The sequence below is a fragment of the Pan troglodytes genome, chromosome 12, assembly GCF_028858775.2.
Source record: "Pan troglodytes isolate AG18354 chromosome 12, NHGRI_mPanTro3-v2.0_pri, whole genome shotgun sequence".
Classification (NCBI taxonomy): Eukaryota; Metazoa; Chordata; class Mammalia; order Primates; family Hominidae; genus Pan; species Pan troglodytes.
Genome location: NC_072410.2, coordinates 76,908,379 through 76,935,496, shown reverse-complemented (window position 1 = coordinate 76,935,496; position 27,118 = coordinate 76,908,379). Strand labels below are relative to the sequence as shown.

General features: G+C 45.9%; 1 protein-coding gene and 1 long non-coding RNA gene across 17 annotated transcripts in view; both read left to right on the top strand.

The window, feature by feature from the left end:
- The window catches only part of PRKCE (protein kinase C epsilon), a 537,105-nt gene that overhangs the window by 122,225 nt on the left and 387,762 nt on the right, over window positions 1-27,118 (top strand). The window lies entirely within an intron of this gene.
- Window positions 4,141-26,975, top strand: LOC134807919 (uncharacterized). 3 transcript variants are annotated; one of them, XR_010149540.1, is made up of 3 exons: window positions 4,141-12,956; window positions 13,670-13,763; window positions 14,067-26,975. It is a non-coding gene; the product is annotated as an uncharacterized LOC134807919 (long non-coding RNA). The 3 variants fall into 3 exon arrangements; XR_010149541.1 differs by having other exon boundaries at window positions 4,141-13,763; window positions 15,119-26,975; XR_010149539.1 differs by having other exon boundaries at window positions 4,141-13,763.

The following is a 27,118-nucleotide window of genomic DNA, read 5'->3' as shown; positions in this document are numbered from 1 at the left end:
ATCCCGTGGCTGCTGCTGTCTGCCACATCAGGTTAGAAGTAGAAATTTCCTTCTAGACCCCAGAGTCCTCCCCTCCCCCGCTGCTGCTGTTCATCTTGGGGGACCCACCCTTTGTTGGTAGGACCTCCCTTGGAGAGATGGGGGCTGGAGGGAGCCAGGGACTTGTCATCCTGGGAGTTCCAGGGCTGGGCTTGGCTGGGACATGTTGGGCTGACCACCCCTGTGGTCAGGGCCTGCAACTGGTGAGGTTCTAAGGCCTCCCCTCTCTCAGCAGCTGCTTCACAGCCTCATGGGAGGTGATCGGACACCAGCCTGGCAGGGCAGCCTCATCTCATCTTCTGTAGCTCCCAGCCTTCCACTGTGGAAGTGCTCACTAAATAGGTGTTGAACGGAGGTGTGAACCCAGGATGAGGCAGAGTCCCATCAGAGGCCTGTACAAGCAAACTCAGCATCAGCACGGCTTTAGAGACCGAGTGCCCACCTTTTCTCTCTTTTTGATAAATTCTCTTCCCTCCCTGTCTCTCCTGTCTCCTTTCCATCATGCCAAAGCACCCCATGCCTTGGGGAAAGCTGAATGCCAGGAATCGGGTGGCTTTTGGTGTGACTGTACAGAGCAGGCAGCCTGTGGGGTAGGGTTGCACTGAGAGGGGTATTCTGAAGCCACAGGCCCAGGGAGACAGACAGGCTGTGGTCTCTGAGACTACCTGATTTCCCACCTTGCCTTCTGATAGATGAATCAAGCCGGGATGCCCAGTCACCCTGACTTTGACTCTTTCCTGGAGGGACCCACCCAAGCTGCACATTCCCAGGGCCAATGCACCCTTTCCCGTGTGCCTGGGAGTCTCAGTCCTGCTCCTCCCATTCCTGAGTTCGTCTCCAAGTCCAGGGTATCACTGTGACCCGAGGAAGCCCAGTGACACGGTCCCAGCAGGGTGTGGTGAAGGAAGTTGTTTTTCTTAATGGTAAACAGGATAGTAAAATGACAATAGCAGCGTAGACACTTCTCAGTTATTTACAAGTGGATTCCTCTGCCTTCTGGATGATCTCCTCCCCACGGTGGGATTGGTTCCCAAGGGGGGCCTTGAGGAAGGAACAAAGATTACTGAGACTGTATTACATGTCAGGTGTCGTGGCAGGCACTTTACGTAATTGACCCTCAAGCCCCATTGTCCATGTTTATATCTCATTTGCTCATAAGGAACTAAGGCTCTTGGACTTTATTAAATAAGTTTCCTGTGGTCATTTGGTTAAAAAGTGCCCTCACCAGGCCATCTCACTCCATGAGTTACTGTCTTCCTGCTCCGTGAGTGTGCCCCGTGTGCATGTACACAAGTGTATGTGGAAAGGGCACATGGGAAGGTGGACTCCACGCAGTCCGCCCGTTCTCATGCTTCATTTGAGGCTCATGAAATTCTCCCACCAGCAAGAGCTTATTCATACTGCCTTTGAATTTCTGGGGCCATTTTAAATCAAAGAGCCCCCAAACATTTCTATAGAGTTGTTTTCAACTTATTTTCATACCTCCCTGGAAGATGGAAAGTGGGAGCTGAAACTATTGCATACTAGGAAACTTAGGGCCAAAGAAGAGAATAAATCCAGAATCTGACCCCTTCTCTTCATTTCCACTACCCTGGTCTGAGCCTCTGCTGTCTCCTACCAGGGAACTTGCAGTCACCTCCTAATGGGTCTCTCGGCTTCCACCCTTGAGCTTCCTGCTGCCTCAGCCAGCATGATCCTCGGGTTAAGTTATTCTTCTGCTCAGAATCCCACAGTGGGCTCTCATCATGGGTGAAAATCCTTAAAACAGCCTACAAGGCCACACATGGTCTGTACCCCACCCCTGCTTCTCCCGCCTCATTGTGCATTTTTCTCTCCCAACTCCTCCCACTGGCCTCCTTGCATCCCTGAGACTTACTAGGCATCCCCTTGTTGTCTTGGCCATTCCCTCTGCCTGGATCACTTTTGATCACTGAAACCCCACTTCAAATCTTTGTTGTAATGTGCCCACAATAAGGCATACCCTGAATACTCTACTTAAAACCGCAATGCCCTTCCCCCATCCTGATCTCCTTACCCCATGCTATTTATTCTGTAGTGCAGAGTATGTACTTATCACATTCTGAAAGATCATATAATTTACTTATGGAGTTGAAGAGATTTAGAATTCTGCCTTTCAGTAAAATTAGACAATGAATTCTGTGCATAACATGGGTTGAATAGCAAAGCTTCTGAGAAAAGGCGACCTGATGAACACCCTCCTTAAACTCTCCTCACTTTCTGAGCCATCCCTTTGGCATTTTCCTTGAGGTCAGGGATCAGACATCATTAATTGAATCCCCTACGAGTTTCGGCTTTTCTGCTGGTACACACTCAGTAGGCGTTGGTGGACTTGAGAGGAACTGAAATTGCTACTGCTCCTGAAGAGAACAAATAACCAGGAACTTGCAGATTAAAGGATGAAGGTAGATTTTTTTAGGGTGTCCTAATAAACGGACCAAGCCCAGAATCTCACCCACATGATCTTGCAGGCTTTTGCTCAAGGGACTTTGATCTTAAGCTCAGTATTTTCCAGTAGGTGGTCTGCTCGCAAACTTATTTGCTTTTAATCAAGACCTGCCTGTGAGAACTATTAATTCAGATGATCTAATCAAAACCACACAGGAGGCTTTAATGATGCTACTCTGCCCCTACTTCTCCCCCTCCCTCCACCATGACACTCTGATTCCATTTAAAGAAGCCCAAATGTGGTTTCAGGGCCTTGGAGAAAACTGCTGGAGGAAGGCCAGCCTCACAGCCTTTTGTCATGTATGCCTCTGGTTCTTTTCTGACTAGAACTCTCCAAGAAAACTCATTCGAAGAGTCCACAGACCATTCTTCCTTCTGATCTGTGTATCTTCTCTCAAGGAATGACCCCAGCCTTAATATGAAAGTTATCATTTTTTTTTTGATATAACTAAAAACCCCTTAGGAGCAGTATGGCCTAGTGAGAGGAGTGCAGGGTCTCATGGCTTGCTGACTGACAGGCTGTGTGGGTCTTGGAAGAATAACATGAGTCCCCAGAACATCAATTTGCTCATCTGCAAAATGAGGATTACAGTCCACAATTAATAATTCACTCGACATTTGGAATATGTATTATAAGGGAAAGCATAGGGTGTTATGAAAGCATGAAATAGTGGGATCTAACCTTGTTGAAACAGGCAGAGTGGGACTGGGGGTGGTCAGGGACAATTTTCTTGAGAAGGTAAGTTTGAGATGGGTGTTGACAGAGGTGAGTTTTAAGTAGGCCGAGTCAGCACCTTGGTCCCCCTTCTTTTATATTCATGTACCAGCTTGATCTCCTGGGGAAATGTGAGAAGTGTTCTGGAGAAGCATGGAGGTTTAGAGCCACCGTGAACCTCAGAGCACATTATGTAGCCCACCCTGTCTGCCCTCACTCTTCTCAGTATTGCCAATGAAGGCAGTGACGCCCACGAGCTAATGTGACTTCCTCATACCCCTCAGCTGATGAGGAACAGAGCTGGGACTACAGGACATAGCCACCTTTGTCCCTATTATGTGCCAGACATACGTCTAGCACCCTGCGTACTTGATATTGAATCTGCACTAGCAACTCTATGCAGTACGTATTATTATTACTTCTTGTTTACAGATGAGGAAACAGAGGCCTCGGGAGGCTAGGCACCCCTGTAAAGGTCATACGGTTCGGGAAAGAGTCAGGATTTGGATTCAGCCTGACTGCACAGCCCCCACACTCCTAATCACAGCATTGTCCTTCCCCCTGCCAGAACCTTGGTTTGCAGTATTTCTACTGAAACGTGACATTTTACCTGCCCTCATGGAGGTATGATCTTTTTGGAGAGAAAAGATAGCAACAATTCAACACAGACACCACACCAAAGGTTCTTGAGATGGAACAGAATGCAGGCCTCAGGGACTCAAAGTCATTTTTCAGCATGGGAAGACTTGGCACCGAGTCTGTATCACAGGATGAGCAGGGCTGTGCAGAGAAAACCCAGAGGACTGGAGGGTGGGCTTTGGGAGGAGCAAGTCAATTTATCTCTTGGGCTTCATTTTCCTCATTGGGAGCATTGAGGAAGAGTAAGGGTGGGAGGGAGGGGTGGGTTAGCAAATGTTTTCCCAAGTCCCTGGGGTTGGTGGGTGGAGTTTAAGCCAATTGCTGATGGCTTTGCCACCAGGTGGCAAAGTTTAGACTTTGTCTAGAAGAAGTGGGGAGCCATGAGGGGTTTTGAGCAGTGGGACATGAAAGTATTGCTTTGGGAAGTTGGAATCCAGGAGGCTTTTATCTTCCAGTCTTGCTTCTCTGGAGACCGATGTCCCAAGAGAACATGCCTGGCCGCTTAGCTCCGTGGAGTTTATGCTCTGGGAGACCCTGATGGGGAGATCCTCATTTCGACTGGTCACATTAATACTACTTTTCGAGTGTGAAAGGTTGAGTCAAGGTTTGGGCTTCTGGCAGGTTCTCGCCTCTGGCTGGTGTTCCCCCTTTGAGATGGTCCCACTACTTTCACGCAGCGTCCCTACCCCACACACATCTCCCCCTCTACACAGACACTAAGGGCTCCTCATGGGGTTTCATTATTGGTTTTTAGCGGATGTTCCTCTAACTCGGTGCATTTCCTCAAGCCAACGTCTATTCCACTATCATGGGGAAATTAATATAGAAATTTCCTCCTTTGTATCATCAATTTCAGATGATGTATGTTCCCGGCTGATGGCCCTCCCCTCTATTTGCATAACAGCAGGTAAACAATACTGCCACCTAGTGGGAGCTCAAGGTGTGACCTTCGGAGCTCCTCCTCCTGACCCCGGGACATTATTTCTATTACTGTTAATATTTAAACTAATGGGCAGTTCTGAGCTCAGTGCTCTTCCCAGTGGGTGGATCCACGTGGATTTTCACGTCTCCTTCTCATTCTCTTAAAACTTGCAGTTACAAGTGTCAGAGAAGCTGTTTTGTGTACGCAGAACGATTGAAACAGGTGCAGGGAGCTTTACGTACTTTACTTTGACTTTTGCTCACAGCAGTCCAGGTAGGTAACTGGATTCCCGTTTTATACGTGAGGAAACCCAGGCTCAGTAAGATTAAGTAACTTGGAACTTTACTGAGCACCTAACGTGCCCAACTACGTCCTGGACTACCTAGGTAGTATGGGGATTGTGGCCTGTTTTCCTCTAAGAATACGCTGTCCAGACACAGTGGCAAGGCGTAGTTAGCTCCTGGCCAACTTGTAGAGGAAAGGAGAGACCCTTGCACACTGCAGTAGTGCAGCAAGACTGCTTGGATGGAAGAAGTGGGTCTGGAGCTAGGATTCGAAAGGTGGCATGGGAAGAGAATGTTTGGCGGATGAAGGCACAGAGGCGGCGCTAGTGCTAGGGATGTCCGGGGGCGAGGAAAGACTTGCTGATCTTGGGCTGTGCCAGGTGTCGTGGGTTGAGGGTCTGGGATACAGAGTCTGCGAGAGCTAGGTTGAGAGCTCCAGGGAGTCACTGCGACTACTTCCTTGCTCCATTTGTGAACTGAGAAGTAAGACTCGTTTGATGGACGAAATTTAAATAATGCAGAAATATATTAAAGTAAAAAAAAAAAAAAAGAAAATCTCCTACCAGGCCTATTCTCCCCCAGAAAACATGATTAATAGTTAAACGTTTGGGGTACATGCTTTCAGAAGATTTTCTTTGCCTGTAAAACTATATAGATGTATATGTCTATTCAAGTATATAAAAATTAATACATGCATATGTAGTGTGATTTATTTTAATAGGGTTATGTTTTAACTATTATAATTTCCTTGTCATCAAAAATTCAAAAATATATCACAGTCATCTTTTAACTTAAACCTTTTACTATGGAAAATTTTAAACATATGCAAACCTAGAACATTATAATAAATCTCCCTCAGCTTCAACATTTATCAATACATAATCAATTTTGTTTTCTCCCCACCTCACTCCATAGGTTCTCCTGAACTGGATTATTTTAAATAAAGCTCCAGACATCATACATTGCATCTGTAAATACATCTGTATCGATCTCAAAAGAAAAGGACACTTTTAAAACATATATAACCACAATGCCATTATCACATTAAAGAAACCTGTATTCTTTCATATCATCAAATAGCTAATTAGTGTTCAAATTTTTCCACTTGTCTCATAAACTTTGAACAGCTGATGTGCTTGAATGATGATTCAAATAAGGTCTATACGTTGCATTTGAGTGCTGTTTTTTATGTCTCATTCCATTCATAGATTTCTACTCCCTCCTTTTTCTTTTTTTGTGTTTGCCATTTCTTTTTTTGTTGAAGAAACTAGTCATTGTCCTGTAAAGTTTCCCACATTTTGGAATTTGCTGATTGTATTCCCATGGTGTCTTTTAACCTGTTCCTCTGGCCCTATATTCCTTGTAAACTGGTAATGAGTTCTAGGTGCTTGAGCAGAATTAGATTTGATTTCTTGGCATAAAGATGGGAGCTTCTTAGGCAGGAGAATGAGGCGACCAAAAGCCAGAGTGGTGGGATTGAAGAAAGAAGGACACATCTCACTGGCCTCCCCAAGCAATCCCTTTCACTTGTTTTTCGAGGCACATGTGAGAGACAAAGGGGGCACCCCAAACCTCTGTAGGGTTGGCTTCAGGGATGCTCAGTTTCCAGGGGGTCACATCTCAGAGCCTTCCATGGGTGGCCCACCCAATCCCACCATCTGGTCAGCCAGGGTTGCTCAGTAACTTGTTCTCATGTTGAGTGGAAGTCATAGCTTCCTCCTCTCATTGTGGTTTCACATTTGCTTTCTTCCCTTCTTATAACATGTTTCTATTTTCTAAAATATCACAAAAATGCTGTCTTTCCAATTCTCAGCTAGCTCATCCCGTTGACACTGCTGAGCCACTGAGGACAGCTTAACTGTCTCAGCTCAGAGCCAGGAAAAATTTGGACAGCGTTTGCAGAAATTGCCAGGGCTCGTGAAATGCTTTACATATTGTATCACAAGCTCCTGAGGAAGAATCACTTAATTTCAATGAAATCAAATGACTAGGCCGGGCATAGTGGCTCAAGGCTGTAATCCCAGCACTTTGGGAGGCTGAGGCGGGAGGATCACTTGAGCCCAGGAGTTCAAGACCAGCCTGGGCAACATACGGAGACCCCCCATCTCTACAAAATTTAAAAAAAAAAAAAAGCCTGGTGTGGAGTATGTCTGTGATCCCAGCTGCTTGGGAGGTTGAGGTGGGAGGATTGCTTGAGCCCATGAGGTTGAGGCTGCAGTGAGCCGTGATCGCACCATTGCATTCCGGCATGGGTGACAGAGCATGACCCTGTCTCAAAACCAAAAAGAAATCAAATTACTACCTCTGACTCCTGCTTACCACCCTATCGCAGGGAGTCCAACCTCAGCCCTGTTTTTCTTAAATGATCATATTCAGTTCTTCAGTATCTTTGATTAGTCTCCCCTCCCCCTACCTTAATGACAATTTGTTTGTTATTTTCTATTAATCAAAATTTGCAGTTGCAAGTGTCAGAGGGGCTGTTCTGCATACAGGCAGAACCTTTGAAACAGGTGCAGGGAGCTTTACTCAGAACAAGAGATGCTCATCACCAGCAGCTGATGCAGGGCCTCCACCCGCGCCCACCCCCCGGCCCCCGACATGATATTGGAACAGCTACACCTGATAATCTAGTTTGCTGTGTGGTCTGATCTCTGTGAAATATTTGCTTTTCTTTAGGCTTTCAGAAATATTCAAAATAGCTTCTCATTATCACTTTCCTAAACTCCTGTGGTGTCTAGGACACCACAGTGCGGGGTTACTTCTGTTAGTTATTAGAATCATCAATTTCATTGCTAGAGGGGACCACAGAAGCCACCCTGGTCCAGGGTCCTGCCTCATCCATCCCTCTTCAGTCTACTCACTTGAAAAACAAATTACCTGAATCCTAGACAGGTTACATCCTTTCTCAGGACCAATAGATAATAAATGGAGGTGAGGTTTGAGCCTCGTTTTTGGTTATGAGTTTTATCAAAATTATTTTATTTTTAAATAATTCATCTACAGAGAGAAGAAAGCTCAGATTAAGGGCCAGCCTTCATAGATGCAGTCTGTGAAAGTGTTTCTCCTTAAGTTTGTCTTGTAAACTCTTCGGAGCTGAGCTAAGAAAGGGATACTTTCTCAACTCTAAGCTATCAGTGCTTTACCAAGCCTCCTCTCGTCCAGGCCCATCTTCCAACTTGACCCCAGCAAGTGCCCATTTCCTGGGAATGAATGTTGATTTTAGAGACTGTCCTTAGGTTCTTTCAGGGAGGCAGTATGGTGTCACAACACAAACCCCAGACAGACTTGGGTTCTAATCCCAAGTCCCCACTTGATTAGCGAGGTGGTGTTGGGTAAGTCACTTCGATTCTGATCCTCCATTTCCTTATCTTTAAAATAGGCCGAGAGTCCCCATCCCAGGTTATTCCTGACTGTGCATCTCCAGCCGGTGACATATCCCACACGCGTCATAAATGGTTGCTATTGTTCCTGTGGGAAGGCAGAGTTGAATCTAGCCTCTAGGGAAAAGAGGATGGGCAAGACCTAAGATAGAAAGCCAGTGTTTCCAAGATAATGTACGCTTGTGTTTGACCCTCAGATTTGGGAAAGATGGTTGTTTTTTATGAACTGTCCACTTTTCTTCCTCACCAGCTAGAAACTGAGTTGAGATAATCAACCCTCTGTCAAACAATCTATACACACACACAGCTATATATATATACACACACATACACACACACACTCACACACACACACCCAGAAAAGGGGAAAAATACTCAGCAAAGCTCTATCCACATGTTGGCCTGTGATTTCTGGAACTTTGTCAGCCAGTTTTCTCGTGTCTGAATCCAGAAAGCAAACTGGGTTGGAGACAGTTCACGAGAAACATCCCCTCAGATGACCTACTCAGGTACTTCCTCTATATTATTTCATTACTTTTTTGTCCCGATGAATTTTGCTCTTACAGTTTCAAGATAATCAATTTATTTTCATGCGCCTTCCCCGTCCAAATTGGATTATGAATATAAATAGCCATGTGCTGGCCCCAGTGGCCAGTGTGCGCTCCCAGGCTGGTGCTTGGCAGACTGGGTCCTGGGGAAGGCTTGGGCTGTTTGTTTATTTTCAATTGAAGCTCTAAATGCTGGAATGACTTCCAGCTCCTTTACGCACAGCCATCTCAAAACTCCCTTTGTTCCCTGGTTGCAGAGGCCAAATACTCAGGGTTTTCATTAGCTATGGTAAGAATGCCGGTGCTCTGGGCATCATCCTGCTGGTGGCTGTCCTGTGGTGAGCCTTTTTATATAAAAATCACTGTGTGCACTTGTGCACACATAGACCCCCACCCACCGAAGGCTGCACCCTGTTGGTTTTCTTTCTAGGAACAGGAAAAGCACCACTGGGTAATGTCATAAGGGAAATAGGACGGAGTCTCAGGTCAGGAACTGCAGTCATCTCCTTTGCTGGGTTTCAGCATTTCCCTCCTTGGGAATCTACTTCTATCTGCAGGTTTTTTATACCTTATGTTCACCTTTGATTGTATGGAAGTGGTTCTCTTACTGTTTAATCCAACCTCCAGTGACAGAAGTAGAATTAACTAAAACACAAGGTAGGCTCCATGCTAGCCAAGAACTCAGTTTTTCTTGGTCTGCAGATGAGGGGATGTTCAGTATCCTAACCTGTTCTCTGGTCACAGGATGGTGTTTCTCTGGGTGTGGCTCACGAGCCTCCCATGTTAGAATCTTCTAGGAGCCGGGAAGTGTGCAAGCTCTAGAGCCCTACTCCGGACTTGTTGAATCTGAATGTCTGTGCTGGGGCTCAGGACATGTGATAGGAAAGTCACAGAAATCATAGATCTGTCTGAAGAAACTGCTGCAGCCTCCATTCATTTCTTTCTTCATCTTCCAGGCCATGACTTCGAACTTTGTTAGGATCCAACCTGCAGGGAGATTTCATGTCAGTTCAGTCACACACACACTCACCCACTAGCATCGCTGTATCCAATATCTTCTCTGGATGTCAGGAGAGCTCTGTGCTGGCGCTCAAGGACCTCAGGGTCTAGTTGAAGGAATGAAGTGTGCTCATATTAAAAGAAAAGTAGCAATGCAAAGCAAAGAAGGCCAAGTGCAAATGTGCAGTGTAGACTTGATTTTAAGGGAGGGGAGAGGCTTTGGCCTTGGCCAGGATCCCAAGGAAGTTGCTGAAGACATGGAATTGGAGGCAGTGAGAAAGGTGGTCTTTGCAGAGGGAGCAGTGTTGACAAGGCCCCTGTAGGCGTGTGGGCCACTTGCGGGTGAGGTGTGGAACCGAACCTGCCAAAAAAGGAAGAATTGGGCTGGCTGTGAATCTAGGAGAAGACTTACATTTGGAGAGCTTAAAAGATAATCAGATTAATTGGGATTTGCCGGAGAAACTTTGGCAAATCAGTGCTATAATCAGCTTCGTGTTGGGATTTGCAAAGTCGGAATCCAATTTCCTAATTTGATGTCTTCCCAGTTCATGGTGCCCCAAATTGTAGATCTCATCCCATTAGAGGGTTAGAGGGTCTAGAGAAGATTTTAGATAAAGTAAGAACAGGGCATCTCCTAGCTTTTTGTTTTTTTTAAACAAACCTTTTTATTTTGAAAAATTTCATACACTTACAAAAGTATAACATGAGCAGAACTTTGATTTAACAGTGATGAAGCTACGCCTGTGAGCCAATAATATGAAATTCAAAAACAGAAAAAAATGAACCTATGGGGATAGAAAGGAAAATGGTGGTTGCCTTTGGTTGGGTACTTGACTGTGAAGGAGAAGGGGAGAACTTTCTGGAATAATGATAATGTTTTTTGTCTTTATTGGAGTATATGTGATTTGTCAAACTCAGCAAACTGTACACTTAAGATCTGGTACTATACCTCAAAAAAATAAAGGTATTTCTTATCCTTTTCCTCCAATTTTCTTTCAGTCCTTCTCATCAAATCAAAGAGAAACTCTCAGCTTAGGGCTAGAGTGTCATTACCATCTCTCTAATACTTATCACCCTCTTCACGCAGAGGCAGAGGGCCTTAGCATGATATTATTTCATTTTCATTGCATTAAAAAATACTATGGCCAGTGAATCTAATTTTCTTAAGTTGTATTATAGCATTTTTCTTTTAAAAGAAAATTATTTAAGAAAAAAAGAGGCCAGGCACGGTGGCGCACACCTTTAATTCCAGCACTTTGGGAGGCTGAGGCGGGCAGATCACTTGAGGTCAGGAGTTCGAGACCAGCCTGGCCAACATGGCGAAACCCTGTCTCTACTAAAAATACAAAAATTAGCTGGGTGTGGTGGTACACACCTGTAGTCTCACCTACTCAGGAGGCTGAGGCAGGAGAATTGCTTGAACCTGGGAGGCAGAGGTTGCAGTGAGCCGAGATCATGCCACTGCACTCCAGCCTGGGTGACAGAGGAGACTCCCTCTCAAAAAAAGAATAAAAAAAAAAAAGAAATGTAAGTGGTAAACATATATGGTGAAAGCTGGAGGCAGTGCATGACTGGCAGAGGTTTGAGAAACGCTGTAGAAGGGGAGCTACTACTTCAGGTGCCCCTGTGGGATGGATGAGGACTCTTGCTGAACACGATCTGTTCTTCTTACTGGGCATCACTCAGGCATCCTATGTAGCACCTGGTTTTGTTTTCCAAACTTATGGTGACCACTACCCTCACAGCCAGTGGCACTGAGAGATGCTGGTCAGGGTTAGGGGATCTGGTGAACTGGAGACCACTCAACCCAGGCTGAGGAAGCACAACAGATGGGAGTGCTCCTATGACACCAGGAGGCCAAACTCGAACCTCTGCCTCACGTGCAGCACCGGGCAGACTGAGCTGTTGGAGTAAGACGGAGACAGCAGGGATGGCTCGTTGCCTTGAAACCTCTCCCTTAGGCACCTGCTGCTGAGACCCAGAACCTTCCTAGGGTTCTGCTGCAGTCATGCTGCCTCAGCGCTGCTGAGGGGTCTAGAGTCTCACAGCCCTGCTGGGTCATCGTTGGGGTGAATAGATACCTGCTTCTCTCCAGGGACCTATGGCCTTCCATAGGCACCTGCTGGGGATCTTTATTTGAAATGAGCAATGTATTATTAGCAAGGGGCATTGATTGCAGTCTGCCAGTGACTTATTTATCTCCCGTGCTGCTTCTTGCTCTCCGGTTTCCAGGGAGTGCTGGGCTTTCCGGGTTGCCTGTCCAGCGTCTCTGTGTCTCCCTGGCCTGGCCACACAGTAGAATTCATCCCAAGTTTCCAGGAGGAGTTACAATGAAGAGACAGTTCAAGTGACAGTTGCTGTTTAACCGCCTCATCCGTGGGGTTCCAAGAAAACTGTGACATCAGTGAAGTTTGTATTCCCTACCGCAACTTCCGTTTCTGTACCCACCCACTCCCTCTCTTTCTGGCTGCTCCTAGTATCTGCTTTCAGCCATTTTATCTTTAGTTTCCATCTGCACACTACCTAATTCACTTCAACAAGACCTGAAGCAGACAGGCCTCACTACCAGGAACAGGACAGGCCTTAGGGGCCTTCAGACCTTGGCACTGGAGGTTCAACTGGGAAGACAGAGTGTTTTGTGTGAGATTCAGAGGTGGGAGTGAGGGGGCAAGGGTTTAAGTTCATTATCAACGAACAGCAGCAAACCTTACTGGGGGTTCACCCTGTGCCAAGCAGGCTCTGAGTGCTGTGTACAGCCTCTCGGCCACCTAATCCTCCAACAGTTCAGTGAGGTAACCACTACCCTCACCCCCGTTTTACAGAGGTGGAAACCGAGGGTTTAGACAACTGAAGTAACTTGCACAAAATCACATGGCAATAGTAGAGATGCGATTCAAACCCTAGGGAATACGATTCCAGAACCTCACTGTTAACCAGGAAGCTGGTGTTTCTCAAACTCGCCTGGTGAGTCACTTGAGGCTTTGGTTCAAGTCGGGATTTCCCATCGGTTTCCCCTGGATCCGATGATCCTATGGGTTTGGGAATCTGCACATTGAATAGAGACCCTGAGTGAATCTTATCTGCTGGTGGATGTGGGAAAATCTACACTTGGCCATTTGGAAGTGAGGTGTGCCCCCAAGCTGGGAGGAGCGTGGCTGTAGCTGGCAGCCCTGCTGGGGGCGCTGAGCTTCTCAACAGGAGCTGGTGATAGCTGGAGCTGAGTGCAGGCTCGGAAGCTTGACCAAAACGGGATTCCAGGCACAGGAACTCAATGATCACACCTAGATAGTTTTGGGGGTGGATTTGAAGAACAAATAGAAAGCCTAGTAGGATAAAATGTGATGAGGGAGAGGGAGAGACAGAGACAGAGACAGAGACAGAGAGAGAGACACAAAGTCAGAGACATCTGAGCTGAATAGCAGCTGAGAGGCCCCTGACCAGTCATCACCTCTGGGCAATGCTGGCCACAGAATGGGACTGAGCCTGCAGGTGGGTCTGGGGAGGGGAAGTTCAGTTGTAGGCAATGGAGCCAGGCAGGTCTTTTCCAGATGGTTTCCTAACCAGGTGTTTCATGGGAACCTGATGAGAGGGAGGGGTGACAAGACTCATGCTATGGAAAGCCCTTCAACCAGGGGTATCCCATTTTCTCTTTATAATATATTTGGGTTCCATATAAGATTTCATCTGGAGAGGGGAAAGATATTGAAAACGACAAGGCTTACCGTATCAACAGAAGAGACCTGACAACTTGGCTCAGGGTTCGCGATACAGGTATTAACCATCCCATGGATTTTTGCATCTAAAGAAAGTGTCTGGGTAGTGGGATGTATGACCTCGAGGGATGAAGTTCTCAGCAAGGAATTGCAGGCCTGGAGATCCTGTGCAGGGGAGTGATATGTAACCAGCGGCCCACCCAGAGCATTGCGATCCTGCCAGCCACAGAGGCTTCTCACTGCTCTCCCTTTGTCTTAGCTGTCTCTCATGTTAGGTTTTCAATGAAAGCTTGGAGTACCCTGTGTGTGCCTAGAAACCCTGAAGGTCAGGATCGTTCAATAGTATTCTCCCCCATTTCAGGCCTCACCGTGTTCTGACTCTGAGAGGGACAGGATTTCTTCCTGGTCAAGCCGAAACTTTTCCTGCCAAAGTGTCTCCTACTGAAGTCTGTGGCTACTTGGGATTCTCAGGGCATGAGTTGTTCTGGGTGACTGCAATTTCCAAATAGCTAAAGGTGTACTCCTTAAATTACACTTACCTTTTATTATTACTATTTTGGATGGAAGTCATCACCCCTATTTCAGCTTTCATAAAATGGTTATAATGAACATAATTTAACTCATCCTTGGTGACTCTGGGCTTTTCTTAGGAGCATCGGTAATGTTGCTATGCAGTGGCGCGTTGATGTTCACAGAGCCATTCTGGATACATCAAGGTGTTTGTCCCTTCGTTAAAGAATCCTGACTCCAGTGTTTTTACGTGCAGTGTCTACTTACTTCAGTTTTTCTGTGTCTTCTCTATTAGCACTCACTTCTCATTGCAATCAGGGGGCCTGCTTCTACATAGCCTCTCTCATCCTTTCTACCTACCCCTCCATTGCCTCTAATTTACTTGATTCTGATCAGCTGTTGGTTTAGAAACCAGATAAGTGATCTTGTTTCAACAGTGCATAAAATGAAACAAGCTTTTCATGAGGACCAGAGGGACACTCCGTCTGAAAGGGATGTATGTGGACATTATAACATCAAATCTAATTCTCTATTCAGGTGCCTTTATTACTTACTTTCTGTCTAAAGTAGGCAAAGTAGTGCTATTCTCGGGATTTTTAGGTCTGAAGAAATATATGAAGATACATTTCCTGATTCTTTAGCTTCATATGTTTAAGGATAGGTCAATCAGAGAAGGGCATTGACTTACACCATTGGTCCTCAACTCTGGCTGAATATTCAAATAATATTCAAATACCAGAACCTAGTCCTACCCCAGACCAATTAAATCAGAATCTTTGGAGATGTGTCCCATGCATTGATATTTTAATAACTCTCCTTGGGATTCTAATGTGCAAGCAAGGTGGAGAACCACCCATTTAGACCCTCACAAAACCACCGCACTGAAGACTTGTGTCTTTTAAGACAGATGACAGGTTCTTGGTGGGGGAAGGTGGCTCATGCCTATGATCCCAGCACTTTGGGACGCTGAAGCAGGAGGATTGCTTGAGGACAGGAGTTCAAGACCAGCCTGGACAACATAGCAAGATCCCATGTCTACAAAAGAAAAGGTGCCTCTGGATTTTATATAATAATGTGATAACTCAGAAATTTGTGTACAGAGACCATAAGATTGACCATATTATTTAATACATTTATTAAAACACTGTTCACAGTTCATGCATTTATTGCATGTCTTCTTTCACTGTGCTAATGTGTATGTTTGACAAAAGCCTAGGACCATAGTGAGACCTTGCCTCTACAAAAATTTTTTTAAATCATATGGGCATGTAACTCATCACTGTAACTCCAGTGGAGCATAGCTCCTGCCTGTGGTCCTAGCTACTCAGGAAGCTGAGGCAGGAGGATTGTTTGAGCCTAGTAGCTCAAAGCTGCAGTGAGCTAATGATCATGCCACTGCACTCCAGCCTGGGCAACAGAGTGAGACTGTCTCTCTGGTTGGGGGAAAGGGGGGAAAGACAGGGATTCTCAACCCTCAGCCCTGGCTGTCCTTAAGAACCATCTGGAAGAGCTAGGAATCATTTGAAAATACCCCTGCCACCCATTTTTAATGAGCAGTCAGGGCTGAGAATCACAACTTTAAGATATTTTGCCTGTAATTAATATTTATATTTTAAATCTACATTTTCTGAGAAGCTCGGAATTTTAAAAAATGTATTAGTATCTTTCTGAAGATAATGAAAACTTGTGTCTTTAGATTAGCTTTACATATCTGACACCTAAATGGTAGTGTTCATTCATATTGATAGGATAATGAAGGAAAGAAGAGCTTTGATCAAACGCCTGGGACACCAAAGATTTATCTCTGGTCCCAAGAGTGGAAATCTCGAGAGTGGCCCTGAATTACAGAGCTGGCAGGAGCTCACAAGTGGTTTGTGGAAAGATCAGCTCTTTTGTGATGGCTCTTGGGACAGACAGTTCCTGTGTAACCAGCTCTTCAGTATTGTCTACCGTGCATTTTGTAGTTGCAAAAATGCACATATGCATAAATGAGAGCATCCTTCAGCCTTTGGATGAAATGTGCAGCTGAATGAGGAATGCTGAAGAGATCATCAATGCCACCAAATCCTCCAGTGTTGTATGAAAGCATCAGTTTCAACCGAGATTCAGGGGAAAAGATAATATGAAAATGTGTCGAGGGTGGCAGCACGTGGGAAAACTTGCAGGATGCGCTGAGAAAAACACACACGTGTGTTCCAGTCTCACTGATTTGGAGCCTCAAATCTGCTAATAGGGCCTGTGCTATTTTTAGCCTTGTTATCAGAGCATAGAGCAAGTTTTCAAGGCTTGTAGGATGTATCTATTAAAATAACCTATGTGACTGAGTGGCTGCTCTCTATAACATTTTTATTCCACTGAAATACAATGAGAGGAAATGGGGCTGCAGGAAATGGCCATTCTATCAGAGGACCCAAAGCACACAGGGCCAGTCCAGTATTTACACACATTCTGGCCATTGTGCTTGCAACCTTGGGTAACCCTTCACGTTTTTCTTCTCCTTTTTCATCTTCTTCAGATTTTGAAGGTTATTCGGCTTGAGAAGGGATGTACTAAGCTCTGGGAAATTGATTTGTGAATACACTTTGTATCTCTTTCTGCACAATCCTTGGAAGTTTTCAAGGCTGTTGATTCTCTAACAAGTAGCTGACAGTATGAACTTCTGGTCCTGATGATGGTGCTGGTGGTGGTAAGCGGGGAATGTGGTGGCACAGCTATCAGACACCTGAGGCCCGTACCTGATTAAGGACCTCTAGAAAGGCGTGTAGGCCTCCCACAGAGGCCAGGCCAGCGTCTCCAGACCTTTGAAAAGGGAACAGAGCAGGCATGTGTTCCAGCCCCTCCACCTCCGCACAAACGTCTGCAGTCTACAGCCAGCTCACTTTGGTGAAGAAGGGAAGGTTTTGTGTAGAGGTCTCTGAATTGGCTGGTAGAGGTGCCTCTGACTGGTCACGGGGCTTGGGGACTAGGGATAGTTTCTGTGCCCTGCTGAACCTCCTCATTCCCACCTAATCAGCCCCTTTAAGTCGTTTTTACATATTGAGCTTTCTGGTAAAGAGGTTCCTGCTGTCCAAAGATTGAAACCAACTAAGAATAACAGAATGCGAGAGATGGAAAAGACTGTAAGGCAAGCTCTCTGGCTTTCAGTGGGGAAAGCTATAGTGAGCAGGTGGGGGTCCTGGTCCAGAGTCCCTTTTCCCATGGAGCCCCAAGAGCAGGCCCTACACCCGCTGGGCCTTGCCCCCTTCTAGTTTCAGGCTACCCTGTGGGCCAGCAGGCTCAGCATTACACTGTATTTGTATAATTCCCTATGTCCTTTCCTTCCATATCCTCTTTCTTTTAGTTCTTTTCTTTCTTTTAGTTCTTTCTTGAAGAATGGGGTCAATTGATTGATCTTGAGTAAACAAATAGTAGCCTGAGTGAATACCTGCAGAATTAAATTCTGATAGCTTATTTCACTCTAGAATCTTTATGGGTAGCTGCGCAAAGTGGTGTACTTTCCTTAAAGACAGCCTTTCCTTGATGCTGGGTTAATGCGCTCCTCTCTGCCCTTGCTGGTGCTAAAGGGTCACTGAGGCTCAGATGCTCACTGCCATCTGTAACTCCAGTGGAGCATAATGGTCAGGAGCACAGGCTTTGACCCCAGCTCTCTCGATGAGAATCCCGGTTCCAATACATTTGACCCACAGGACCTCTCTGGGTCTCAGTTTTCTTATCCCTGGAATGAGGATAATGGCACCTGTTCCACAGGGTATTTGTAAATGACCACATGCCTGTAGTGCTTAGTTGACACACAGTGTTTTAGTCCATTTAGTGTTACTCTAACAGAATAGCTAAGGCTGGATAATTTATAAGGAAAAGAGCCTTGCTTAGTTCATGGTTCTGCAGGATGGCAAGCTCCAGAAGCCTGGTGCTGGCATCTGCTTGGCATCTGGTGAGGGCTTTCGTGCTGTGTCACAACATGGCAGAAGGGCAAAGGGGAAGTGGTGCAAAGAGGCCAAACCTGAGGGGTGTCCTGGCTTTTAACAACCCAGTCTCACCAGAAGTAATCCAGTCTCCCCAGAGCAAGAACTCACTACCATGAGAATGGCACCAAGCCATTCATGAGAGATCCATCCCCATAACCCAGACACCGCTCATGAGGCCCCACCTCCCAACACCACCACACTTGGGATCACATTTCAACATGAGTTTTGGCGGGGACAACTCAAATCATAGCATACGATGAGTGCTCAGTAAATGCTAAGCTATTGTCAGTGGTCACTTTCCATCCCTACCCCAAACACAAAGCTAGAGAAACTGCCCTTCCCACCCTTTCCCTTCTATCAGCTTGTTCTGGTGGCTCTAACACGCAGGAGAGATGCTGGCCGAGGGTGGCTTCTGCTGCCTGGTGCTCAAGTTCCTGTCCCACTTTTACTGCTCACTAACTGTGTGACTCTGGATAATCTACGTAGCCTCTCTGTGCCTGGGTTTCCTGCCTTGAAAGATGGGGTTAAGGAGAGTTTCTTTCTTCAAGGACTGGTTGTAGGATTAAATGAGATAATGCTTATTGTAAAAGTGCATCCATTTTGTCGTGAGCACTGATAAATGGTAGGTGGTATAATTAATTAATTTTTTTTGTTGAGACAGAGTCTTGCTCCATCACCCAGGCTGGAGTACAGTGGCACGATCTCGGCTCACTGCAACCTCTGTCTCCCGGGTTCAAGTGATTCTCCTGCCTTAGCCTCCAGAGTAGCTGGGATTACAGGCACCCGCCACCACTTCTGGCTAATTTTTGTATTTTTAGTAGAGACGGGGTTTCACCATGTTGGCCAGGATGGTCTCAAACTCCTGACCTCAGGTGATCTTCCCGCCTTGGCCTCCCAAAGAGCTGGGATTACAGGCGTGAGCCACCCTACCCAGCCTAATTAATTTATTTGCCCTTCCTTGTTCCAGAATAGATTTAAGCAGGGCAGAGAAGAGGTGTTGAGTAAACAAAATGTCCTGGAAAGCTCTTTGCTGACTGAGAGAGAGCTGCGGAGGAGCCTTCCTATTTGTTGAATTTGGGCGAATGGGGAAAATGCAAAGCTCCCAATCCCCCAATTTCTCCCTCTGTTTCCTGGGCTGCTGCTCTTCTTTCTCGCTTGTTCTCTTTCTTCTTCTGCTCTTGTGTGTTCCATGTTTGGTTAGACACTTCGGGGGAGGGAGGCAAGCTGAGAGGGGAAGAAAGAAGAAAAAATTATACCCAGACTTCCCCAAATCCTACTCTTTGGAAACCCTGAGAGCTGACAGGTGTTCTATCTCGTTTGTCTGCAATGAAGATTACTGATGAATCCAAGCTGCAGGTTGTTTTTCTCTAGCAATGGTAAAGTATGTGTCCAAAAGCAACTCCAGACGGTGGCCTCAGCTTACTGATTTTCTCTCTGATGCTCTGGCCTTTGAGTTCTGTGTGAGCATATGTTGGGCAGTTAGCCAATTCCAGGTGTAGAGTTTTGTTTTCACAGCCATGATCAAGGCCAACCACCATACTTTGATCGAGGCCATCAGGAACCATCAAAAACAGCAACAATTGTTTAAATTTCCCCCTAGATATGTTTGGAACTGGGATCCGGGCTAAACCTGTGCCGGTGCTTGTCAAGGACAAGGACAGGGTCTCACACTGACTGGTGAACAGCCCTGTTACATAGCCAGGAACAAAGGACTCTGAGTCATGAGTGTTCGCATTTTTTTTTTCTTGCTTGGTTCGGATTGGTTCTAGTTATTGGGATATTAACAGAAATGAAAAGGTTTAGATAAAATCCACAGCAATCCCACATCTCCATGCCTGAATCCCAGAGAGTATGATTCGGATTAGCCCTAAAACCTTGCCTTATTATCGTGGGGCAGCCGCCCTGGGACCCCAGCTAGAGAAGCAGGGAGACGCAGATGTTTCAGCTTGTTGCAAATGGAATTGTTGACCAGTCGATGCAGAACTCTTCCTCAGGAGTGTGGCATCATTGATTTATGAATTATGGCCCTTTTAAACTCTCTGCTTGCCTTCTCGGATATCGACGTTTTAAAAAGCGATTTCTCATGTGGATCCTTTTCAGAAACACATACACATGGCCCGAGATGAGCTCTTATGTCAGAATAAATGGAGTGGCGCACTCTGGGCTGGCGTTTCCTTCGAATAATGAATTATTCAGGGAGGGATTTTTGTTTTTGAAAATGGCAAATGCATTGACGGGGCAGACAGGAAGGAATTACACTCTGGGCTGAGTACCTTCTTATCTTTCAGGGAGGGGTTAACCAGCCTGGATGAAGCAGGGTGCCAATTCGTTCTCATTCCTGCGGTATTCTAGCACGGACCCTGATGCACGGCTTTCTGTGGTTTCAAGCGCCTGGGGAGGAACCTGGGCAAGGCTGTGGCAAGGAATCTCAGGAAGGGCATGGATCTCGCCTGACAGCCCCGTCTCTGGAGGGAGATGTGTGACAGTCTCTGACCACTCACTGCTTTTTCATTTTCCTTCTGAGCATCTCTGACTTCCTTTCTTCCTCTCCCACTCCCAAGGTTGGACTGTTCGAATACAAGCCTCCTCCACTTCTAATTACTTGAAGTATTCATCATAATGATAGACATCCTTTATTGATCACCTATAGAATCCTATGGGGGAGGGACAATTATTGCCCTACCCCCCCCCGATCCACCATTTCTTTTTTTCTTAACGGGAGAAGAAACTGAACCTCAAACAAGTAGAAATGTCAAGATCACAGAGCTAATGAGAGCAGAGTGATTCAGACTCCGCTTCTGCTGTTGTTGGTTTGTTGCTGTTGTTTTCCACTCTTTCCTTTCATCTTTGTGCCACCCAGCCCTGTCTGTTCGAGGTACATGACCCCACCTTCTGAGGAGGTGAGGCCAGCACCTCTTCTCCTTCTTGAGGTCCCCCACTGGGGTTTCCAGAGACTGCAGCATCCATGCTGATGAGCCAGCCAGGGCCCCAGCCTCACAGTTTCTGGTCTTCCTTGGCATGGGTGTGTCGTGGAGTGACCAGACCTTCCACCTAGAGCTTTGACCCTGCCCTCAACTCTCCCACCACCCCGCACCACCACATCCATGCTCTGCTCTCCCTCAGACCTGAACCACTTGAACATTATTGTTATTATTTTTTTTTGAGATGGAGTGTTGCTCTTGTCACCCAGGCTGGAGTGCAGTGGCGTGATCTCAGCTCACTGCAACCTCCGCCTCCCGGGTTCAAGTGATTCTCCTGCCTCAGCCTCCTGAGTAGCTGGGAATACAGGTGCCCACCACCACGCCCGGCTAATTTTGTATTTTTTTAGTAGAGATGGGGTTTCATCATGTTGGCCAGGCTGGTCTCGAACTCCTGACCTCAGGTGATCCACCCTCCTCAGCCTTCCAAAATGCTGGGATTACAGACGTGAGCCACTGCGCCCGGCCGGAACATTTTTAATTGCCCAGTCTATTCTGCTGCTCTCGATACTGGATTCTCCACCAGGCCTGAAGGTCATAGTCAGCTTCTTCAAACCACACAAACTGGCTCTGTGGGCCCTGGTTCCGTCAGCAGGGTGCTTCCTGGGATTGGCCACTATGTTCTTTGCCCCTTCTCATGTCACTGTCTGCTGGTCCTGCTCAGGTGGCCAGGAGCAGAGCAGAGCTAGGCAATGCTGTGAGACCCCCCGCAGAGTTGTCTTCTGCAGGTTTGCACAGCTTTTAGCATGACCTCCACTCCACCCAGGTTTGACAGCGCTTTTTCAAATTTCAAGCATTCAGAAAAGTTGAAAAGAATAGAAAATAAACACAGCTCATTATTTCTAAGCAATACTCCCATCCTACATCTCCCTTCACTCTAAGCTTCTTTGCATTTCTTTGAAAGCAGTTGTTCTTCACACCTCTGTGCCTTTGCTCATGCTGTTCCTTCAGTGTAGAATGCCCTTCCCTGCTCTACTTGCTGAACTCCAGCTAATTCTTTGATGTCTTCTCCAGGTTCTCCATTCCCATGCCTGCCCCAGTTAGTTGTCTTATTCTAGGCTGACAAAATGTCCAGGTGTCATTTGTATAACATAGTAATTGATGATAGACTCTAGAGCCAGGCTGCCTGGCTTCAAACCCCAGCTCTCTCACTAGCTGTAAGAAACCTTGGACTGTTACTGAACCCTTTATGCATTAATTTTCTCATGTGTCAACAGAAGATAATAATAATTTCTACTTCTTAGGGATGTAATGAGCACTAAATGAATTAATATACATTATGAGAACAATGCTTGGTGTATGGGTGCCACATAATACAAGCATTGGCTGCTATTATATCTCTTATGATGATTTCACTGAAATTATCACTAAAATTGAACTTCTTGAGAGGCGGCACTGTCTTATCTTGACTTGGGCAATCTGCTTCCAGGCCAATTAACTTAACCTCTCTGACTTCACCTTCTCCACCTGCAAAATGGGGTTGATATGGTATACTGGGTACCTGGGAGGATGAAATGAGTAAATACAGGTATGTCATTGTGGTCAAACAAGGGTGAGCCATCATTCTTAGCTATTGTGCATTTTTCCCAGAGCCCAGGTCGAGACTTGCAGAGCTAGAAAAGACTTCACAGGTCATGAGGTTTTACTTTTTGTTTTGTAGAGATGGGGGTCTCACTATGTTACCCAGACTGCTCATGAACTCCTGGCCTCAAGTGATCCTCTCGCCTCAGCCTCCCAGAGTGCTAAGATTATAGGTACGAACCACCATGTCCAGCCATCTTGAGGCTTTTTGTTTTTTAATGTTATAGATAAAGAGCTCAGAACAGTTAAGAAATCATTGAGGGTTACGTAACTCCATTTACTATTTATTTGAGACACAATGGTACAAGAGGTTGAATCCCTAGGAGTGTCAGTGTTTCAGACAAAGCAGCCTTGGGAAGAGGGAGAATAATGCTTGCTGTCTAGCGTTTGATGTTTTCACAGATTGCCTGTGACCGCCTGTATGTAACAGGTATAGTATCATTAGCTTGTTGTCCATGTGGGGAGACTGCACCCAAACCCATTCTGGTGACATCACACAGTTGGCAGGCCACTTTACTCATTCTGCCTCATGGCTTAGCCTTCATAGAACAAAATCCCTACCAGAAATAAGCTGCAGGTTGAAGGGGAGGGAGGGAGCCACGCATGTCCTTGTCCTTACTAGGGTTTCTCAGCTCTCCACGACTGTGGTAACCACACACCCTGGTTTGCCCAGAACAATCTCAGTTTACACCTGTGGACCCAGTTCCATGGTGCACCACATACCTGTTCACTTGCAGAAGTGTCTTTTCCAGTGCTGGGGAGCCACATCTTATGTTTTGCTTTTTTAACCTGCCAGCAGGCTTCTTGCACGCACCAGGCTGAGGCCGTTGTTCTCCTTAATTAATTCGCTCTGCAAGCCAGCCAACCCCACTGAAGCTCTGGGAGAAGGACAAGGAACATTTAAACTGACCTGTCTTTGGTTGGGGCGGTCTCTGCTGTTGGGGCAACAGCACTATGCAGAGGATGGCTGGAGTCCACATGCTCAGGAAGGACTGCATTGCACTTCACAGTTTTGTTTTCTTCCCAGCCCCATCTTTTTCAATTGGGACTACCGTGGTAGCTTTGGCGCTTGGCGCTTTCAGCATAGGTACTGCTATTCTTACAAGTGCTCTACCTCAGTAAAGGTTGAGGGGATCCAGGCCTTCTCATGGAACTCTGGTATTTAGCTGGATTGTAGCTGGAAGGAGAATGCACATTGCCAACCTAACAAAACAGGCGCTGGGCTTACTGAGTTCCTTCGCCAAAACCCAGGAATGTAGACTTGTTCTCATTTCCTCATTTTATACTCCTGTGAGGAATTCTTGGGGCTGCATAAAGTGATTAACCCAGGAGCCAGCTCCTTGGCGTGTCGGGTAGAGAGGCCAGGCTTAATGAGTGTACTTTCTCCTGCCTTGATCTCAAGGAGCTCAGCAAAGTCGTTTGTGCAAATAAAGTATACAGTGGAAACCTCTGTTTACTCCATTGGATTAGGCTAAACCAGATTGTAAAAGGCAGATGGGAAAAATAAAAAATAAATAGTTCTAAAATAAAAAAGGAATTTATATATGTGGAGCATATAAGCTAGGTTTTATTATGTCTATTTTAGAGATATAGAAACTGAGGCTCCCAAGAGTTAAGAGTAGCAGAGCTGTGGTTTGGATTTGGAAGCCCAAGCTCTCCCCACCAAAACACATTGCCTCCTCCTTTGCCTCACATACATGCCTGCCCCCGACTTTTGTGGGACCTCCTGTAGGCGCTAAGGGAGAGCCATATGCAATGTGTCCAAATATTGAAACATTAGATGTCAAACATAAAGACTGTTAAGATGTGTTCCAGCCTCCCAGCTTGACAAATATACCTTCAGAATGACAAAATTTAAAAAGTGTAAAGCCAGAGTTTTATATGATTGAAAGCAAAATATCAAGTTCAAGTTGCATATTTAATGGGAATATTTTTCTTGCTAATTTTCATCGTTTTGATCAGTAATTATTTCCTAAGTCTTTATTAAATTGAGAATTTATAATATCGTTTCAAAGTGTATATGGGCCATGCTCAACAGAAGTGGCTTTTCTTTACCTGTTTTCAGTGTTTTTAAAATTTAAAAAACTATATTTTATATTGTATTTTTTATTATTATGGGCACATAATTGGTGTTTTCCGTTTTTTAAAATGTGAGCATTGGCCGGGCACGGTGGCTCACGCCTATAATCCCAGCACTTTGGGAGGCTGAGGTGGGCAGATCACAAGGTCAGGCGATCAAGACCATCCTGGCTAACATGGTGAAACCCCGTCTCTACTAAAAATACAAAAATTAGCCGGGCATGGTGGTGGGCTCCTGTAGTCCCAGCTACTCAGGAGGCTGAGGCAAGAGAATGGCGTGAACCAGGGAGGCGGAGCTTGCAGTAACCTGAGATCGTGCCATGGCACTCCAGCCTGGGCAACAGAGTGGGACTCCGTTTCAAAAAAAAAAAGAGAAAAAAGTGAGCATTTTCATTCATTATTGATGTTCTATTATTTATTCTTTTCAGCTCCTTTTTTCTGAGCTCCACTTTTCTATTTCAATCATAATCCCAATTTATACTCATTTTCAGTGATCTAAAGAATTACACAAGGAAATTTAATTATATTCAAAGTATATAAAAATTGAGTATATATTTAGTAAATAGATAAATTGTAGTAAATATAAAAGTTAAAATATTTGGTCAGGTTTGGTGGCATGTGCCTGTAGTCCTAGCTACTCAGGAGGCTGAGTGGGGAAGATTGCTTAAGCCCAGGAGTTGGAGGCTGTTGTGCACGATGATCATGACTGTGAATAACCACTGCACTCTAGCCTGGGCAACATAGCAAGACCCTGTCTCTAAAAGAAAAGAATATTTTTTAAAAAATTAAAATTATTTCAATGCTTTCAAAAAAAGATTGTCTTCCAAATATTCAAAATTAAAAGGCACATGTCAGTATAATTAGTGCACACTCAAAATCTGATACTTTTTAAAGCATGGGGCTCAGGGCAGGCTCCCGTTGTCCCTAGTCTGCGGATGGCACTGCTCACACATTTAGTTTGTACAAGGAGAAGATTCCATTTCTTCTTGCTGAGATGATGTCAGAAGTAGTTACCAGAATCAGGACCCAGTCTAGGGTCAGGGTTTTCCAGCAGAGGCAGGATCAGGAATTGCAGTCATGTCACCAGGCTGCAGCTTAATGAGGTGTAGGTTAAGCTCCTAGCATCTGAATGTCTGGACTTCTTGTCCACAAGACAAAGAAAGCCTGGATTTGAGACTGTTTCCATGGTGGGTCCTGGGGAGGAGGAAGGCTGATATGTGGGTAGTCACCTCCAGGCTGGTCAAGTGGGGAGAGATTTTCCCCCTAGTTCTCTAGTTTGTATAATGCTGGGTGGATGAAAATATAGTTGCAGGGTAGGGTAGTGGTGGCGCAGGAGTGCCCAGCGGCTGGATACTTGATAGTGTATTAAAGCAAAGGCATGGAGCAGTATGCTAAACTCTGCACAGTCAGGCTACAAGGTTGCTGGGTCAGGTGGGGGTCAGGGTGTTTTCACAAAATAAGAAAGGACTGAACAGGAAAGGCTGTTCAGTATAAGTCACCTTGAGAGCATGGGGAGTCACACTGCCCAGGCAGCAGCCCTTCCATAAAGCCTCATGCTGGGGGGTCTGACTCGAGAGAGCAATCAGGTTGCCTGTCATTGGTCAGGCTTCTGGGCCAGGGCTGGAGTGGCTGGAGCCCAGGTAGACCTGTGGCACCTGGCAGGTGCCAAGGGCAGTTTTAATCAGCAGTTGGCTACAGGCTCTTGCCAATAGGCAATGAGAGGCCTGTCTAGACTGGGGTTTTAGGGCAGCCTTCACTCCTTACTCCTAGAAGGAGTAAGTTCTGGAGAGAAGGACAAGGGAGAGCCACAGTCTTGGCGGAACTGGGCTGCTGGGCAAGGGGTCAAGTCCATGCCTTAAGCCCCACAAGGAGTTTCAACCTATGGGGTTCAAGGCAGAAGAACAAAATAAAACTTCCGCCATTAAAATTGGAGAAGGAACTTGGGGGTAGAACTAACAGTAGAGCTGGCTTCCTTCGGCCCATAAATCTTCACTAATTATCTCCTATGCACCATGCACTGTGCTAGGCACTGACATACATGTATGCATGAGCCATGGTTCCAGGTCCTCCCAGAGCTGGGGATTATAATCCACTCTATGAGAGAGGCAGAAGAGCAGATCATTACAATACCTGGAAGCTAACGCAGTCATAGAGAAATGCAGCAGTTGCTTGGGAAAGATTCCTCAACAAGTCTCAGAAGATGGGTAAGAATTAGTGGGGGGAAGGGCATTCCAGGCAGGGAGAACAGCATAAGTGAAAGCAGAGAGGTGGGTGGCAGCACTGGAGTGTTCTCGGGTGTA